The following is a 5,735-nucleotide window of genomic DNA, read 5'->3' as shown; positions in this document are numbered from 1 at the left end:
TATGACCACCTGACGTTTGTAAGCAAATTAGCTATAATTTTGCACTGAACTTGCTAGAGGGCCAGATCATTATAAATAGGGAATCAGGTTGTTTACCACGACAGTAGAAGTGTTTTTTTTTTTCTGAAGTTATGGGTAAATAATGTGATTTAAAAGCCTTTGAACATGGGATATATATGTACGTGAGTGGCCAGATTATTATGACCACTCCAGCAGTACTTCATTGGGCCACCTTTTGTCTTCAATACTGCGGCGATTCTTCATGGCATTGACTCCATGAGATGTTGAAAGGTGATGCGAGGAATCTGACACCATGCCTGATGAATAGCACTGTCCAGTTCTGTGAGATTTGATGGTTGTGGAATCAGCTGCCTGATGGCTCTTTTAACTTCGTTCCACAAATGCTCAATTGGATTGAGATCTGGTGATTGTGGGGGCCACCTAAGCAAGGTAAAGTCTCCCTCATGTTCTTGAAACCACTCCTGCACAATATGAGCACAGTGCCATGATGCATTGTCATGTTGGAAGAATCCATCTCCATTGGAATATGCCATCAACATGATAGGATGAACTTGATCAGCAATGATACTTAGGTATGTTGTGCTCTTCAGATGTTGTTCCACACGAATTAAAGGGCCCAAATCATGCCAGGAAAACAGGCCCCAAACCATAACACTGCTCCCACCAGATTGAAGGGTTATACTCATGCATGTAGGGTGCATGCTTTCATGCTGTTTCTGCCAAATTCTCACTCTGCCATCTGCATGATGCAACTGGAAACGTGATTCATCGGACCACATGACTTTTTTCCAATGCTCGACTGTCCAATCCTTGTGTTCCTGTGCGAATTGGAGACGTTTTATCTTGGTAACTGCAGACAGCAAAGGTGTTTGAACAGGCCTTCGGCTTCCATATCCATACGATGCAGTGTATGGCTAATTTGCCTACAAACATATATATATATATAATCTCCCACATTCAAAGGCTGTTAAATCGCATTGTTCACCCATATCTTCAGAAAAAAATCACTTCTGCTGTCGTGGTAAACAACCTGCTTCCCTATTTATAATGGTTTGGCCCTCTAGCAACTTCAGCGTGAAATTGTAGCTAATCTGCCTACAAACATCAGGTGGTCATAATAATCTGGCCACTTGGTGTATATATGCAATCAATATAGGAGCACCTAAATATATAAAACACACACACATACACACACACACACACACACACACACACACACACACACACAACCCTCTAGAAGACTTTAATGGAGAGATCTGCACCAATAGAGTCATAGTAGGGGACTTTGTCACCCCTCTGACTTCACTGGGTAAATCGTCCAGACAAAAACTTAACAAGCAAACAGTGACTCTAAAGGACACACTGGATCAGATGGATTTAATTGACACTTATGGAACATATCAACCAAACACAGCAGAATATACATTCTTTTCAAGTGCACATGGATCACTCACAAAGATAGACCACATTTAAGACACAAAACAATTCTCTGCAAGTTCAAGAAGATTGAAATAATATCAAGCATCTTCTCAGATCACAGTGGAATGAAATTAGAAACCAACTACAATAAAAACACCCAAAAACATACACACACAGGGAGCAAAATAGCATGCTATTAAACAATGAATGAATTACCAACCTGATCAAGAAAGAAATCAAAATCTTCCTGGAAATCAATGAAAATTAACACACAACAACCCCAAATCTCTGTGACACAGCAAAAGCAGTCCTGAGAGTGAAATTCATAGCACTTCAGGCATACCTCAAATACCAAGAAAAATCAACAACAAACCATTTAGCCCTACAACTTAAAGAACTAGAGAAAGAACAAGTAACATCACAGAATAAGTAGAAGGAGGGAAATAATAAAGATTAAAGTAGAAATAAAGAACATAGAAACGAAAAAAAAATCCACGAAACCAAGAGCTGGTTCCTAGAAAAGATAAGCAAAATTGATAAACTGTTAGGCAGACACATCAAGAAACAAAAAGAGAGGACACAAATAAATAAAATCAGGAACAAAAGTGGAGAAGTAGCCACTGACACCACAGAAATAGAAAGGACTATAAGAAAATACTATGAACAGCCATATGCTAACAAGCTGGACAATGTGGATGAAATAGAAAAATTCTTAGAAAAATACAATCTTCAAAAACTGAATCAGAAAACCTGAATAAGCCAATAACAACTGATAAAATTGAAGCAGTAATAATAATAAAAAAACAACAACAAACAAACATAAAAGAAACCTCCCATCAAACAAAAGCCCAGGTTCAGATGGCTTCACAGGGGAGTTTTACCAAACATTCAAATAAGAACTAATCGCCCTGACTGGTTTCGCTCAGTGGATAGAGCGTTGGCCTGCAGACTGGAGGGTCCCAGGTTCGATTCCCTTCAAGGGCATGTAAATGGTTGCGGTCACCTCCCCAGTAGGGGGTGTGCAGCAGGCAGCTGATCGATGTTTCTCTCTCATCGATGTTTCTAACTCTCTATCCCTCTCCCTTCCTCTCTGTAAAAAAATCAATAAAATATATTTTTTTAAAAAGAAGAAAAAAAAGGATTAAATTATATTTAGCAAAATCAGACAGTTAAAGGTTATATGTTAAGAGATTAGAAATGGCCATTCCACTTATGAAAAAGTGAAGGTTTTTACAACTACTAAGAATTTACAACATGTCCGGTACTGCTAAATAGCATTCAAATAAAAAAATAGGGAATGTTGAAAAGACAATTTCAAATAATAATAACAGTACTACTTCATTAAATTCATAGATATTGAATGATATCTTACTACAAGCTATACACACTTCAAGGTTCTATCAATAAAATATATTTTAAAAAAAGAAAGAAAGAACTAACACCTATACTTCTCAAACTATTACAGAAAATCCAAGAGGAAGGTACACTTCCAAACTCTTTTTAAGGGGCCAGCATTATCCTAATTGCAAATCCAGATAAAGACACTACAAAGAAAGAGAATCACAGGGCAATATCCCTGATGAACATAGAAGCTAAAATCCTTAACAAAATATTAGTAAATCGCATCCATCAATATATTAAAAAGATCATACACCGTGATCAAGTGGGATTTATTCCAGGATTGCAAGGCTGGTACAATATTCGCAAATCAATAAATGTGATACATCATATAAACAAATTGAAAGACAAAAATCACATGATCATATCAATAGACACAGAGAAAGCATTCAACAAAATCCAACACCCATTTTTGATAAAATCTCTCAGCAAAGTTGATAGGAGAGACCTACAACCTGGTAGATAGAGCACCTGAATTAATCTTAAAAGTAATCATATTATTTTAAATCTTAGAACACATATACTTATGTGCACAGGGGCTTAGGTTTCTTATGTATGAATAGAGAGTTAAGTTTTTTCTTTAAGTTTTCTTTTCAAGGCCTGTGCAAAGTAATTAGGGAGGTGACTCAGCTGTGAATCTAGCAAGCAGAACTGATAGGCATGGTCAGACCCACCCATCAGGAGTCAAAACATCACTTCCTCCACATCATCTCATCACCTGATGATTAAAGGACAATAACTTATGTCTGCAGACCCCCAGGCCTGCATGTAGCTGCATCCTGTACCCCAACCCCCTTCCCGCTTATGCCCTAGCCTTGAAAAACCTGTTTCCCTGAATACTTATCTTACAGGGGCCTTTGAGCATAGTCTCACCTCCCCCTTGTCACAGTCATGGTGGGGGTAGGAGGCTGCAAAAGACTGTGAAAAGCCTGGGAACTAGGAACAAAGAATTCAAAGCTCAGCTTTGGGACCAAATTCCCCTGAGACACAGAACCCATGCTCCTGCAATAAAATGAATTTTCTGAATCTTCTGAGTGCCTGGTTTTATGACTTCCTGCTGCCTGGAAATTTTGCTGTAACCAAGTGGGAATAGAGGGAGCACATCTCAACATGATAAAGGCCATATATGACAAACCTATAACCAACATCATATTCAATGGTCAAAAACTAAAACCATTTCCCCTAAGAACAGGAACAAGACAGGGATGCCCACTTTCACTATTCCTATTCAACATAGTAATAGAAGTGCTAGCCATAGTGATCAGACAAGAAGAAATAAAAGGCATCCAAATTAGAAAAGAAGAAATAAAATTGTCATTATTTGCAGATGACATGATACTGAACAAAGAAAACCCTAAAGACTCAATCAAAAACTACTAGATTTAATAAATGAATTCAGCAATGTAGCAGGATACAAAATTAACACCCAGAAATCTATGGCTTTTTTATACAACAATTTTGAACCCACAGAAAGAGAAACAACAACAACAACAAATACTATTTACCATTGCAACAACAACAACAAAATAAGATACCTAGGAATAAAATTAACTAAGGAAGTAAAAGACCTGTACTAGCAAAACTACTGGATGTGGAAAAAAGAGACAGAGGAAGACATAAACAAATAGAAGAATATACCATGTTCATGGACTGGTAGAATCAACATCATTTAAATGTCCATACTACCCAAAGCAATCTATAGATTCAATGCAATCCCCATTAAAATACCAATGGCATATTTCACAGACTTAGAACAAACGCTTCAAAAATTTATGTGGATTAAAAAAGACCTCAAATAGCTAGAGCAATCTTGATAAAAAGGAACAAAGTAGGAGAGATCTCAATACCACATATCAAGCTATATTACAAAGCTACTGTTCTCTAAACTGCCTGGGACTGGCATGAGAACAGACATATAGACCAATGGAACAGAACAGAGAACCCAGAAATGTACACAAGACATTATGCTCAATTGATATTTGACAAAGGAGGCAAGAGCATACAATGGAGTCAAGACAGTCTCTTCAATAAATGGTGTTTATAAAATTTGACAGATTAAAGAAAAAAAAACTTGACGACAAACTTACATGGTACACAAAAATAAATTCAAAATGGATAAAGGACTTAAGCATAACACAGGAAACCATTAAAATCTTAGAAGAATTGATAGGCAGGAAAATTCAGACATATGTTGTAGCAATATCTTTACAGATACAGCTCCTAGGACAATTGAAACTAAGGAGAAAATAAACAAATGGGACTACATCAAAATAAAGAGCTTTTGCACTGCAAAAGAAACCATCAATAAAACAACAAGAAAGCCCAATGCCTGGGGGAATGTATTTGACAATATTATCTCTGATAAGGGTTTGATCTCCAACATTTACAGGGAAAGCATACAACTTAACAAAAGAAAGATAAACAATCCAATAAAAAAAATGGGCGAAGGATCTAAATAGACACTTTTCGAAAGAGGACATACAGAAAGCCAAGAGACATATGAAATCATGCTAAAAGTAACTAATCAACCTAGTGATGCAAATCAAAATGACAATGAGGTACCATCTCTTACCTGTCAGAATGGCTGTCATCAACAAATCAACATAGGTCAAGTGCTAGCAAGGTTGCAGAAAAAAAGGAACCCTCTTGCACTGCTGGTGGGAATGCAGACTGTTGCAGCCACTGTGGAAAACAGTATGGATTTTTTAAAATTTCTTTATTGATTAAGTTATTACATATGTGTCCTTATCTCCACATTATCCCCCATTTCTCCCACTTATGCCCTCACCCCCCTGTTGTCTGTGTCCATTGGTTAGGCCTACATGCTTGCATATAAGTCCTTGGTTGATCTCTCCCCCTTACCCCCACCCTCCCCTACCTTCCCTCTGAGGTTTGAT

Source organism: Myotis brandtii, unplaced genomic scaffold (assembly GCF_000412655.1).
Source record: "Myotis brandtii unplaced genomic scaffold, ASM41265v1 scaffold394, whole genome shotgun sequence".
NCBI classification, from domain to species: Eukaryota; Metazoa; Chordata; class Mammalia; order Chiroptera; family Vespertilionidae; genus Myotis; species Myotis brandtii.
Note: the sequence above shows the minus strand (reverse complement) of the source record.